This window comes from Marmota monax, unplaced genomic scaffold, assembly GCF_021218885.2.
Source record: "Marmota monax isolate L192 unplaced genomic scaffold, Marmota_monax_Labrador192_F-V1.1 WCK01_AAM20220418_F8-fsc00088, whole genome shotgun sequence".
NCBI lineage: Eukaryota > Metazoa > Chordata > Mammalia > Rodentia > Sciuridae > Marmota > Marmota monax.
The window spans coordinates 5,532,363-5,546,862 of NW_026694492.1; the positions used below are offsets into that span (position 1 = coordinate 5,532,363).

The 14,500-nt window shown below is 37.8% G+C and overlaps 1 protein-coding gene across 3 annotated transcripts in view; it reads left to right on the top strand.

Moving 5' to 3' along the window:
• Wdr7 (WD repeat domain 7) overlaps positions 1-14,500 on the top strand; it is a 333,762-nt gene that overhangs the window by 77,978 nt on the left and 241,284 nt on the right. The gene's annotated exons all lie outside the window — the stretch shown is intronic.

Sequence of the window (14,500 nt, forward strand, 5' to 3'; positions counted from 1 at the left end):
CTTGAAATTCTAATCCCATCTAAATATTCATTGGAATTATTTATGGATGGTACAAATATGTTTAATTGTTACTTTTTCTTTTTTCCCTGGGGGTGGTGGGTGGTAACAGGGATTGAACTCAGGGGCACTTAACCACTGAGCCACATCCCCATCCCATTTTTGTGTTTTACTTAGAGACAGGGTCTCACTGAGTTGTTTAGCACCTTGCTGTTGCTGAGGCTGGCTTTGATTTCGTGGTCCTCCTGCTTCAGCCTTCTGAGCCGCTGGGATTACAGGCATGTGCCATCACACCCAGCTAATTCTATCTTATTCATGATTCTCATTTTTTAAATGGTTAGACAAGTGAGTCAATAGTGAAGGGTTGAAAGGCTCATCAGCAAACTTGACAGGCACACGGAGTAGTGGACAGTTCCACTGATCCGCATCCTCCAGTAACTTCCAGTAATATCACCCTTTGATCATTCTTTTCTTCCCCAGGAAATAAATGTTTTTTTGGTTCTGTTGTATTCTATATTTCATAGATCGGATTGTGAGATCCATCTATTTGTTCTTCATGCTTTCAGCTCTGTGCTCTAGAGTTTGAGGAGAAATCACAGGTTAAATGCATTTGTTGTGCCCCTCATTTCTTTCAAGGAACTACATATCTGTCCCTAGGAACTCAGGGGTTGTAGCATATTGTCTGGCATGCTATATGATTTTAATTTTGAGCAAATGTATAAAACAATGTATTCAAGAGCATGTGTGTATGTTAGGAAGTTCCAAAATATATTCTTTTTCCTGATGGTGTTCCTAGAAATAAAAATTCAGAAAAATAATTGTATAACTGGAAAGTTAAAGAAAAGAGAGTGGTACAGTAACATTCATGAATGCCTTTTGTAAGTGGTCATGGTCCATTATGTGATTTTTACAATCTTGTTTGTCCCTGTTTTAATAGCGCATTTTATAGTGCAATTAGTGATAAAAGCACCAGATATCAGAGACATTACACTTATGTATTGTAAAATATATTGCTTGTGAATCTCCTCAGTTTTGTAGCAGTGATAATTGTTGCCTGGCCTACCAGGAAAACAATTATGGAAGGGGGAAAAGGCTTAGGAAGCTGAGGCTGCAGGAGGATAATCACTTTATGAAAAATGTATGTTGACTGGACCATTAGGGATTTCTTTAACTATTTTCTCATGTTGAGTTTGAGACTCCCTCTGAGGGGAATATTTAAAGAGCTGTCCTCTGGATGGCTTTCTAACCTCAGGAGAAAAAACCCACCCAATTTAAAAACAAACAAACAAACAAACAAATCATCACCAAGAGCCCTAGAAAAATTTACTCTGTGATATTGGATCTTATTTTTTATGTGTTTTTTTCAGTGGAAAGTAAAGACTTTATTGGGAAACCCTATAGAAAACATCCTGCTTTTGCCTTGTTAGAATACTGTTAGCAATCAGGCCTATTTAAAAGTAACAAATATTTATTTTGCTAATTATGTTGATTATACTGGTCGTACAAAACTTTGTAACCAGGAATGAATAATTTGCAATATTATGATTTTTTTTCTCACCAGAAGACCAAAAGGGTATTATGTTATTTTTATTACTGCATTGAATCCTTGCAAGATTGTGTACGTTTGAACTCCTATCTATCTTTCTTAAGACTGGACAGAATTAAGTGTTTCTTCTTATTATTTTCAGTGCTTAATGCATTATAACTACCTAACATTAGTGTTACTACATGTCTAATTACATACAATACTGTATATACTAGAGAAGCATGGGAAGGGCTCAGGAAATTTAGTGGAAGGTCTGTTTGGAGGTGTAGATTGGAATCATATTGTGGAAGAACTTCATGGCAGAGCTGAGGATGTATCATTGGGTGATGATAGGATGTTGAATAGTTTGAAAGGAGTGTTTTGTTGTTGTTTAAGAAGTATTTTGTCATGTCTAATATCTTTAAGAAATAAATGTTGATATGGGAAATTAAATGGAATTATATGGAGAGAAGTAATGGGACTGGAAATATGATTCAACGGTTGAAGTGCAAAAGAGCGAATGGCTTATAAGGTATTGTGTAAGTTGAATGAATATGTCTCCACAAATGGGCAGCAGAAGATCTTGACATTCAACATGATTTCAGAGATGCAAGCTGGGCTGAAAGGAGAATGGCTGATATCAGAAATGTGCACACTGTGGAACAGACTTTGAGGATGATTATAATAGGAAACACCCTACTTCTTCTAGGTCAGGATTGGGAGGTGGTGTGTGTTCTGGGGGAGCAAAATGCCTCCAAGAAAGAAGTGACACGATGGTGAGATAGAGCAGGGACAAGATTATTTTTTCATAGAAAAATGCTGGAGTGCAGAGCATTTATTAGACTGCAGCTTACATTTTGAAGTACCGGCTGTCATGAGAGTTTCCCAGATATACTCTCTTCCTTAACCTCCCTGTAAATATGTGAGTTATTGCTGTCCCCAATTTCTAGAAAATGAACCTAAAAACAGCTGGATAGAGCAAGGATTGACCTACACTTTCTATAAAGTAAATGTTTTAAGTTTTGTGGGTTATCTCTGTCACAGCAACTTAATTCTGCATGAGAGTGTGAAAGTAGCCTTAGACAATATGTGAACAAATGCTTATGGCTGGCTTTTCCCGTAAAGTTCTTCATAAAGGCAAGGAGGTGGGCTGGACTTGGCTCATGGGCCATAGTTTGCTGACCCCTGCATCTGAAGACGACATTATTAACTTCAGAATTGTGGGTATAGTTTTCCTGTGGAATGGCCTTAGCTTCATTTTTGGAAAGCAGTTAAAAGGAGTGGTTAAGAGCTTGGGTTTTGGTGAGGGGTATGTTTGTGTTATGTAACTTGCTGGCTATGAGGGAACTTGGGAAAATAACCTACTAAGACCTCCTGTCACCTTTAAAACAAAACCCAAACTTCTTACATGGGCCTATAAGACTCTCTGTTCAGATGTATACCTCCCTTATTTTATTTCATTCTTTATCCCTTGATTATTCTATTAGCCAACTGAATGCTTTTAAATAGATGTTTGTTGAATAGATTAATGAATGAAAAGAAATGAATGAATAAATTTAATTTAGTATATTTTTACTATTGCTAACACATTGCAAAGCCTTGGGAAAAGTTACAGGATAAAGAGTGTAAGTTATATGTAAATTAACTTTTAAGAGTTACTTTAAAAAAGCTGAGTGTGATGGAACACACCTGTAATTTCAGCTACTCAAAGACTGAGGCAGGAGGTTGTAAAGTTTCAGGTTAGCCTTGGCAACATGTTGGGGGTGTTGCTCAGTGATAGAGTACACCTGTGTTCAATTCCAGTACCACAAACACACACAGAAACCCCTGTCAGAAATGCTTTTTGTGTCCTGTGTTCTGATGATTATATCACTGAGGAACACACGATGGAAGGTGAATAAATTTGAATATGGTATATTTGTTTTGGTGGCAGGAAAATGAGCCTGTGAGAGGTAGAGAAAGAAAAATTACAAAATTCTAGATTGCACATATAATCGAAAACAAACCTTTGTAAAGGTAGTAAAGTCAGTAGTTGAGCAGAGAACTGAAATAATATTAAGAATTGGCGGGGCTGGGATGTGGCTCAAGCGGTAGCACGCTTGCCTGGCATGCGTGCGGCCCGGGTTCGATCCTCAGCACCACATACAAAGATGTTGTGTCCGCCGATAACTAAAAAATAAAATATTAAAATTCTTTCTCTCTCTCTCTCCCTCTCTCTAAAAAAAAAAAAAAAAAAGAATTGGGAACCACACAGGGTATGGTAGTGCATATCTGTAATTCCAGTGACTAGGGAGGCTGAGGCAGGAGGATCACAAGTTCAAAGCCAGCATCAGCAACTTAGTGAGACCCTGTCAATAAAAGAAAAAAAGGAGTATGCTGGAGATGTGGCTCAGTGGTTAAGTGCCTCTGGGATTGATGCCTGGTATCCACCCCCCTCCAAAAAAAAAAATTAAGAACTACAAAAAGAGTGTTTAGATTTAGTAATTAGGAAAACCATTGGTGATCATTGGGAGAGCTGTTTTGGTAGAGTTGGTTGGGTCAGAAATCGTGAGTCTCAAGTGAAGGGAAGTAGACTGAAAGAAATTTCCTTTTGGTGGACAAAGACAGGGTGGTAGCTTCAGTGAAGGTTAGAAATACAGTTTATATTTTGTCAAGGAGGCCACTGAACATCTTTGTTTCTAGAGACATAACTGGTAGAACATTGTACAAGCACTTGGTGTGGTTGGGGAGTTCACCCTAACTGGAGCGTGTTTCCTTGAGGTTGGTAATGATGAGAAAGGGAGGTGACCATACTAAGTTATTTTCAGTGGAAGAGGATAGAAGCAGGCAGTGATGTCTGCTAAAAGGAAGGAAGTGGCTGTTATCTCTTGAAGGCAGAGCCATCTTCTTTTCTTAATCCTCACAACATCTGGCCTAAATAGTGCACTGGATTGGGAGAGAGAAGATTTTAAAAGAGAAATAACTACATAACCATAGGTTACACATGGTAGTATTTGATGACTATATAACTGAATAGAATAAGAGGACGGTCTGGGTATATCAAGTGATCTTTTTGACAAGTCTTCTCATGAAACACTTGCCACAGACACTGGTTCTTGGGAGGAGATATTGGGAAATGTCTGGGTCAGAAGGTTTAACAGTGAAGCTAGAAAGCCCTACTGCTGTGGAAACTCATTTCTTAGCCCAGGTGTGTGTGATTTTCTGTTCATCACCTTTATATCTTGGGCATCGTTGTACTAATCAGAATCACCCTAGTTGTATGGAAAAATGACAAGATTGAAGAAATTGAAAAATGACTAGGATTTTTTCTCTTTCACCTTACATTTCTTTCTCTGTTGTCTAATTAGTCAAAAGCCTGAAAAAAATGAATGGGCTATATTTTCAAAGGTCAGTAGCTTTGTATTCTATGTAACTAGGTGAGAGAATGGAATTTAGAAGTCAAATGTAACCTACTAAGAACATACTTTGTGTTTTATGCTTGCAAAATTCATTTTGTAAAAAAATTTTTACTGATGGAATTGACTTTTTGATTCACTGTGAAAAGGGCACTGTAAGGTACAGACAGGGACAAGGCAAACGACATTGTGTATAGGATCCCAGGCCTTGTCTACTGAACTGTTTTTGTCCTTAGTAGAATTCTTATGATACGCATGACCTTTGAAGAATCAATTAAACTTGCTTAACATTCTACCCCCAAACTTTAATGAATATTTTAATAGAAATATGAGTGTGTTGATCATATATGCATTATAGGCTTTTTAGTATATATAAATTCAGTTTTGGTTGCTCCAAATGGTTACTAGGACAAAATTTTATATTATAGTAATCATTGTCTAATCTTTAATAAAGTTAGGAGACTTGACTAACCAGTCTTGAGAAAACATCTATGACTGTAAGAGAAGAAATACATTTCTTCTGTCAAATCATTTATCACCTTCCATTCTGTGAGAAATATTGAGAGATATTAGAATATTCCAGTAATAAAATTATCATGCTCTTCTAACATGCAGGATATTTATTGTTAGCTTAGGTGATTATTTGATATAGAGATGCTTAAAAATTCTGTTAACCTCTGACATAACAACAGATATGACACCCCAAAAGAGAAATATTGTGTGGGTCTTTATAATTAGAACTTGGATTACTTTCTGAATGCTTGCATCTTTAACCTGAGAATGGCAACCAGAGATTTTTGTCTTTTCTGTTATTATTAGCCTATGAAAGTATGTGTATTTCTTGAAATGTCCAGACCATGTAGATAGTATTAAATTATTTTTGTGGGGTGGGGAGGAGACAATGTTTTTAAAGTTCAACTTATAAATGGGAAACTTTGCATTTAAGGATATATTTAATGTTAATCAACTCTACTGTGTTTTTAGATTTAGCTGTAAATAAAACATTGTATGCACATCTTCTTCCTTACTAAGCTACTGATTTTTTTTTTTCTAAATTGTTTCTTATAAGCCTCTTGTCTCTGCTATTCTTTGGCTAACTGCTGTGGCCACTGCCAATCTCTGCTATCCTTTCTATATTTCTCTTAAAATTAATATATTTGGGTTTAAATCTACCATCTTGGCATTTGATTTTTTTTTTTTTTAAGGTGATGGTGCCAGGGATCAAACCCAGGACCTCAAACATGTTTGGCAAACATTCTATAGCTTTTGAGTTCTCAACTGTTTTTGTATCTCTCTCTCTCTCTCTCTCTCTCTCTCTCTCTCTCTCTCTCTCTCTTTTGTGGTGCTGGGGATTGAACACAGGGCCTCACTCATGCTAGGCAAATGCTCTACCCCTGAGCCACATCCCTAGGCCTCTATTTTTTATCTAACCCTTTTTTATATTAAAAAAATTAAGTTTTTAATTTTATTTTCTCCTTGCTAATTATTTCTAGTTACTCTGGGAGCAGTTTACCTGGTGAGCTTGAATCAAATTGTGTCTACTGCTATTTTCAGGACTTTTTTATTTTTTTGGTGCCAGGGATCGAACCCAGGGCCTTAGTGCATACAAGGCAGGCACTCTACCAACTGAGCTATAATCCCAGCTCTCAGGACTTTTTTAAAGAAGCTTATCTGGTGGCTGGAGCAAGAATTGATGGGATTTCTAATAGGACTGTTGCTATAGCCATCAAATCCCTTATCCTCTGTCACGCTAGTTATCACAAACACAGACTAATAAAGTAATATACAAAAACTCATTAAAAATTACATTAAACCACAACACATCTTCTGGTTTAACTCAGAGCAGATATCCCGAAGAGGAGAGCCCATATGTTGGGTGCTGCCTGGCAAATTAAGAAGAATAAATTATGAATATGAATTACATATTTAAAAAATTTGCCTTAGCTTGGTATCTACTATGGGCTTTTACCCCAGATGCCCACTCAGGGGTTTCCTTCTTTCCCACTTTCTGGATGAGATAAGTGTGATGAGATCCAGCTGGTCAAGGTTATCCAGAGGTAAGAAATATTTTAATGAGAAGTTTGAAAGTTTTTAGAAGACCATTGCAAAGGATGAGAGGAAGCCATTGTTTGAGACAAAAGAAAGTGCAAGGAAGAGAGACACAAACAAAGGACATCATATAAATCCGCTCTACCAGAGAACTGCAGTCTGTTCCCACTGGGGTTCCTCTCACCTTTCCTGGAGTCCTGGGTTAGGCTCCTTATTCCAGATGTAAACTTGCAGTCAGGTTCTTCTCTCAACCATTTCTGGAGCTCTAGGTCAGCCTTCCAGGGTGAAACCAGTGTGAGTATACTGGCTCCTCACCCTCTTCCACAGGTGCTTCCTGTCATGGCAACTGGTAGGTGTGTCACTAGTTTGGAAGTTGGGTTACAATGAAGTTGCTTATTGTCTGGCTGTCACTCTGGTAGCCATCTCTAGATCCATCTGGTTTTGGCTAGCCTGCCTGAAGAGGAACTTCTAGCCTTCTGCTCCTGTCCTCAAAGATAACTTCATTGGGATTGAACTCTTAATTTTTGGATCCTTCCATTCCACATTGTTCTGCAGTATCTAGAGTCTGCAAATAGTAGTTTACAAGTCAGTGGGGCCCTTGAGCTTAGGATAGTGTTTACATTTTAAGTCAAAAAAAACTGAGTATAGGGCTGGGGTTGTGGCTCAGTGGTAGAACACTCGCCTAGCACGGGTAAGGCCCTGGGTTCGATCCTCAGTACCACATAAAAATAAATAAATAAATTAATGATATTGTATCCAACTACAACTAAAAAATAAATATATATATAAAAAAACCAGAGTTATGTGACAGAAACCTTGTATGACCCTCAATCTTTATTTGGCATGTGACTCTACAGAAAAAGTTTGCTGGCACTTTCTCTGTCCCAGTAAATGTCACCGTTTGTTCCATTGTAGATGTTAATAATCATAGGTGTTATCTGATCCTTTTCCTTTGGAAATCAATCCAAAGTGAACTTTTATCATTTTTATCTGCTTCTGAAAGCAGTCTTCTCTTTGCCTTTACCATCCTAATTCATAATCTTTTTCTCAGATGATACCTTGTAACTGATCTTTCAGCATTCATTTGGCCCTCCCTCCACTCATCCAAGTCAGACACCTGCTCCAAATTCTCCATTAAATACAAATTCACTTTTATAGAACTCTCACACACATAGAAAAGTATGCTGCACACAGGCTGCTAGAGTGCTTGTGCTCATTTACATGTGTTTGCTCATCATTTGTGTATATTTCTTAGAATTAGGGATGAGTACTTTGAAAATTTCCAACTCAAGTTAACTGTCCACCAACTTTTTCTTTAGTTTGAAGGTAATGAGTTTTAGGTTACTATGAATGTAAAACCAGTTATTCTACTAAGCAATAAAACTAAATTCTCAAAACTAATTAAATTTTTAATTTGTATTGGGGGGGGCTAATTCCAGGGGGTTTTAAAGGATCCTTGAATTAGACATAACTGGATTTATTATGATGATTGAAAAACACCACCAAATATCCAAGATGACTATCCTTTCTGAAACTTAATAAACCCCATAATTGTAGTGCTATATTGGCCCATGACTTGGACATAATAGTTGTTTGTAGTTCATATTAAGTATAATTTTCTGTGTTTTGAGCCAAGGAAAAGTGGTCTTCTGCGATGGTTTTAAATTCAGATCAGTTCTGCTCTTCCTCGGAAATTCATTATTAATAGAAACACACTATACTATGAAGAAATTTAGATCGTTGTAGAATGTATGTGAGACACAGCACAGAAATTTCTCTCACCATCTCACCTTATAAATCAAATAGTAGATTGCTTTGAGAATGGGAATACAGGTAGATTAAACCTTGTGACCTTACCTAAGCAGCTGGGTCTTTCTAGCCCTGATGTATAACACTTTAACTCCTATTTAGGAATTTGAAGGTATTATTAACTAATCTGATTGAAATACAAAGATTTGTGACTAAATGTTAATGTTTTAGTACTTTGAGGAGAAAGCAATTTCTTCTCTTTTAATGTACTTGAAAATCTGCTCTGTATTAAACCATATAAAAGATTTTGAAACTTCTTGACTTTTATAGTCTCTGTTAGAAAATAATTGAATCAGTCTAGTTCAGTAAACATTCATTGACTCCTGGGTACTGTGTTAAGGCCTGGAGAGCCAAATGGGTATGATATGACACTACTCTCAGGAAGTATGAACAGGCACACACAGTGCACTACAGGAAGTGGGGTGGCTGTAGGATGCAGAGAGTATTGCAGAAACCCGTCTTGGCTGGAGGTGATCAGAACTGGCTTCTGGGAGGAGAGAACATTAAAGAATGAGTAGAATATAGTCAGGTGGCTGATGGAGATGGGTTGCAGTGTGTTCTGGGAGGCATGGGCAGCATAAGCAGAGAGGGAAGTGGAAAAGTGTAACTAGTGTTGCTGGAGGGCTGGCTGGAAGGCAGGTGTGGGGAATGAGGCAGGGTCCCTATACCATCGGAGGATACTGAAACTTGATCTTTCACCCCATTGGCCTTCAAGCTATTTTAAAAATTAGCTTTACAATTCTGTTCTCACAAGGAATTTTATATGAAAATCAGTATATAAAGCTGATAAGAGGGAACATAGAAGAGAGATTAAATTCAAGAGTTATTTATGAGTCACATTCCAAGGGACCTAATGATTGATTGGGTATAGAGGTAAGGTCGGTAGATTCACAGGTTTTGAGTGATTTTGAATGCCAGAGGCTTCTGTGTGGGATAGTGATGAGTGGGTTAGAATATGATGAATATGAGGTTCCTCTGTACTATCTGTGTCAACATGTCTGTCAGGCAGTTTAAAAGTGCAACTTGAATAGAGGGTTATGATAGGAGATATGGATGTCCTTATCAACATACAGATGATACTTAAAAAACTGTAGAGGTGGACAAGATCATTCAGAGATAAACTCTCAGGAACACAAGTTTAAAGGGAAACAGTGGGAGTCAAATCTGCCAACAAGGAATCAAAAGTTGCAGAAAATGTAGAGAATCACTGTGTCAAATGTAGTAGATGTTGATTGAGTCTTCCAAGGGTTGAAATGTGTTTTTCAATGAGGTCATTAGTGTTCCCTTTTGGAACTATCTTCCCAGGACATTGGTAGCAGAAGCTTAATTGTAAAGGGCTAAAGAGTGAATGGGAAGAATGTAAATAGAAATGACAAGTGTAGGATGCTTGTGAAAAGTCTGTTTGACAAGAGAAGAAGGGAGAAAGAGAGCAGCTAGTGCTAAATGCAGTTCTGAAGAAGTTGAGGAAGTGTGCTGGGTGTTAGGGCCAGTAGAGAAGGAAGGTTAGGATCAGAGCTGAGCCATCCAGGGAGGTATGAGGGTCACTATGGCTCAGTCTCAAGTGGTACAAAGCCCTATCAGCCTATTCTTCCAGTCTTTTCTCCTTGCCATGGGGTGAAGAGCTTGGGATGAAAATGTAGTGTCATTTGGTGGACTGATTCAGGAACAGTGATTGAGCATATGGTCTAACTCTAGGGCTTGAACATGCCTGTTCAAGTGTTTTGGAAAATATAGTTTAAAATATTGTTGATGCAATCTGGATGTGGTGGCACATGCCTGTAATCCAGGGGCTGGAAAGGCTGAGGCAGGAGGATTGTGAGTTCTAAGCCAGCCTCAGCAATGGCGAGGTGCTAAGCAACTCAGTGAGACCCTGTCTCTAAATAAAGTACAAAAATGGGCTGGGGATGTGGCTCTGTGGTTGAGTGTCCCTGAGTTCAATCCCTGATACCCCACCTCCCAAATAAACAAACAAATAAAATATTGTTGATACAAATAAAAAACCCAAACTGCATGATGAAACTAATAGCAGCGTATAATTTAAAAGCAAGAATAGCAGCATTTAAAGTTCATTGGATTAGACAAAAGGGAATAAAGGGAAGGGAGGTGGATGGGAATAGGAAAGACAGTAGAATGAATAGGACATAACTTTCCTCTGTTCATATATGAATACACCACCAGTGTGACTCCACGTCATGTTCAACCACAATGATGGAAAGTCATCTTCATGTAGGTAAAGTATGTCAAAATACACTCTACTGTCACATGTATCTAAAAAGAACAAATTTAAAAAGGTGGGTGGGCGCTGAGGCTGTGGCTCAGTGGTATAGATTGGATTAGACAAAATGGAATGAAGGGTAGGCACATGTGAGGCACTGGGTTTGAGCCTCAGCACCACATGAAAATAAATAAATAAGATAAAGGAATTGTGTCCATCTGCAACTTAAAAAAAAAAAAAGCAGCATTTGAAAGCCAGCACTTGAATGCACTGATATCAAAACATTGCATCCATGGGATATTCATATGTTCATGTGCAATAAAACCTTTGTACCATTACTCTGCATTTCAAATAGCATGACATTTAATTAGAATACTGAAAGTCTGCATAAAACTAGTCATATGCTAATTTACAGTTATAAATAGCAAAATACAAAAATAGTACCTCTAGCATAATTAGCAAATTTAACCTTAGCAACTCCCTTTGTTACTGATTCGGTGTTTAAATTGCACCATTTGCCCTCCTACTTTGATTCCTTTTATAAGCAGCTCCCCTGATGAGCAAGGACCTCAGACCTGAACTTGAAAATCACTGGACTCTATGAATGGTGAAATTTTCTAGAATGATGGATGGCCAGGAAGACTTTGAGCCAGTGGCAATGATTGTGAAGTTTTAAAATTTTTCCAATGTGAAGATGGTTTGATGATTTATATGACATAGTACTATAGACCCTAAAATTAACCTTGGAGGGAAATGTATTAGTCAGTCATCCCAGGGAGACACTTTATTGCAGTATTCAAGTAGAGGTAGTATAATTCGTATGTAGTGGTTGTGCTTAAAATTCTATATTGTGTCCTCAGTAGGTTGGAATAGGCAAAATATTCGAAGATCTTTCCACTAATATCTCCACTCATTTGTCTCTTTTTATTTAGTGTAAAAATACCTATTTTTCTTAATCATATTCAAACCTTGGTCACAATCACACTAGGTAGCAATCAGTCTTGGTGAGAGTGATATCATATCAGGCAGGATGGGTGGAAAGGAAGAGGAAGGAAAAACAAAAGGGGATTTGTCAGCACAAACAGGATTTTAGTTTTTTTTTTATAGTGAAACAACTTGGTTCTCCAGTCTCCTTCACACGTATTTTCAGAGAACATAGAACTTGCTGTTTGGTGCATCTGGAGTGCCATGTCCCCTTCCTTCACTTGCCTAATTATCTCATGAATCTGACTTTGGTGACCATTGTCCCTATTAATAAAGCCGAGTCAGGCAGGGTCCAAGGATGTTCCTCTCTGATTCTCTGGCACTTGGTTTATGTTTCTGTCCTAGTGTTTATTCTGTTGTACCAATAAATGTAAGTGAGTCAATGTGTGTTTTCATGTCTGTCTATATCAGGTGTTTCAACCTCAGCGCTGTTGACATTTTGGGCTAGGTAATTCATTGTTGTGGGGACCATCCTGTGCACTGTAGGATTTTTAGCAGCATCACTAGTCTCTTTCCACAAGATGCTATTAGTACCCCCTCCCAGTTGTAACCAACAATGATACCTCCAGACATTGCCAAATGTCCCTGGAGTGTGTCAGAATCACCCTGGCAAGAACCTTCACTCTGTATTTCACTAAGAGCTTCTCAAAGGACTATGGGATATTCCTCTTGGTATTTCCAGTGCTCAGCACAAGGTGTGCATTGACTTTCCATAAATAACCCAGTATTTGAGGGCTGACTAATGTGGAGTGCATTCGCCCTTTCTCTTTCCACCTTCTGGGTCTCAAATCTCTGTAGAACTCAGGCTGAGAACCTCTTGATATTAAAAACATGGGAAATATGAGGCAGACATAGGGGGAACCTGATTTCTCCCATATTGTCACCATTGACTTGCTGTGTTACCCTGAGTGACTGACTTGCCTTTTAGTTTCAATTTGATTTTAGCTTTAAAATTGGAATAATTGTGTTGTAATGAAGTAAAATAGGATGTTTGAAAACATTTACCACAATCGGTGTTCATCACATACTAGTTTTAATACTCTTGATTGGTTGATTCATGCATTTGTTCCACACAGATTGAGTGCATACCATAAGCTAGGCCCCAAGCTAGAACCAGTTGCAGAATGCATTAATCATATCCACACCCAGCAGGCCCTGGCACTGAGGAATTCCTGCTCTGTGTGGGACACAGGTGTGCAATTCATCCTGGTGAACCTTAAGGTATGAACCACATGGGACACAACCATGAGGACATGAACTAACCTCAGGAGTTGTTGGGAAGGCCTTTCTTAAGAAACAAGGCTTGACAGCAGGAGGAAAAGTGTGGACGGATGTCTTAGGCAAAGGTGGCACCATGTGCAGATGTGAGTGGGCATGGTGAACTGGCATACTGAGAAGAGTGAGATGTGGGCCAATGGGGCAGGGAGAAGAGGAGAAAATTAAAAGTGATTTAAATCCATGGAGTGTCAATATTTCTGAAGTTAGGGGTTGTTCAACAGTGACCAGGGTAGATTAGAGCTGTATTTTTTTTTTTTTTTTTCATTTTAGTCTTATACTTTTCCTTACCAAGTGAGATTCCCAGAATCTCACCTTGTTACCATTTACAGATTCCTTTACAGATGCATGCAGGGATTTGGCATACCCAAGAAGGTATTTTATAATAGACCTTTGGGATTTTACAAAATCAATCTCTTCTATGCTACTGTTTTACAATTTCTATTGTAAATGAATTTCAGTTGGTTTAACACTATTTTCATGTGTACTTTTAACACATTCAAGATAAAATGAGCCAGGTTTTATTATCTCCCTCCAACCAGTGAAAAGAATACTGCTTGCATTATCTATTATCTATTTGTAAAACCTCTCTGAGGTAGGTAGCTTTTTTTATTGGAAGATAGAGGAATTGATGCTAGGGAAGTGAGCCGATTCATATGAAAGTCCATGGAGTAGAGAATGGCTCCTAGCCTTGTTGCTTTGGTAACTTGGCTCTTTGGGAAGAATTGAAATCAGGCTGGGCACTGTGGCGCACGCCTGTAATCCCAGTGGCTTGGGAGGCTGAAACAGAGAATTGCCTCAGCAGTTGTGAGGTGCTAAGCAACTCAGTGAGACCTTGTCTCTAAATAAAATACAAAATAGGGCTGGGGATGTGGTTCAGTGGTCAAGTACCCCTGAGTTCAATACCAGTACCAAAAAAAAAAAAGAAGAAAGAAAGAAAGAAAAAGAAAATCAATCTCTTCTATGCTACTGTTTTACAATTTATATTGTAAATGAATTTATAATAAGAAGACTATTAATATATTTATACAATCTGGATGTTATTCATGCATTATTATGCAGTAAGATATGGCTGGTAGAAATAGCTTTGGAAGATATTTTCTTTGTAAAAGGCATGATCTAAATTTTTATATTTAATACTTATAATTTACTTTTATGGAATGATTTATAAATAAATTTTAACATTAAAATCCTTTAATATGTTAAATATCTTTTTTTAGTTTATTTGTATTTGATATTAATGAAGAAACA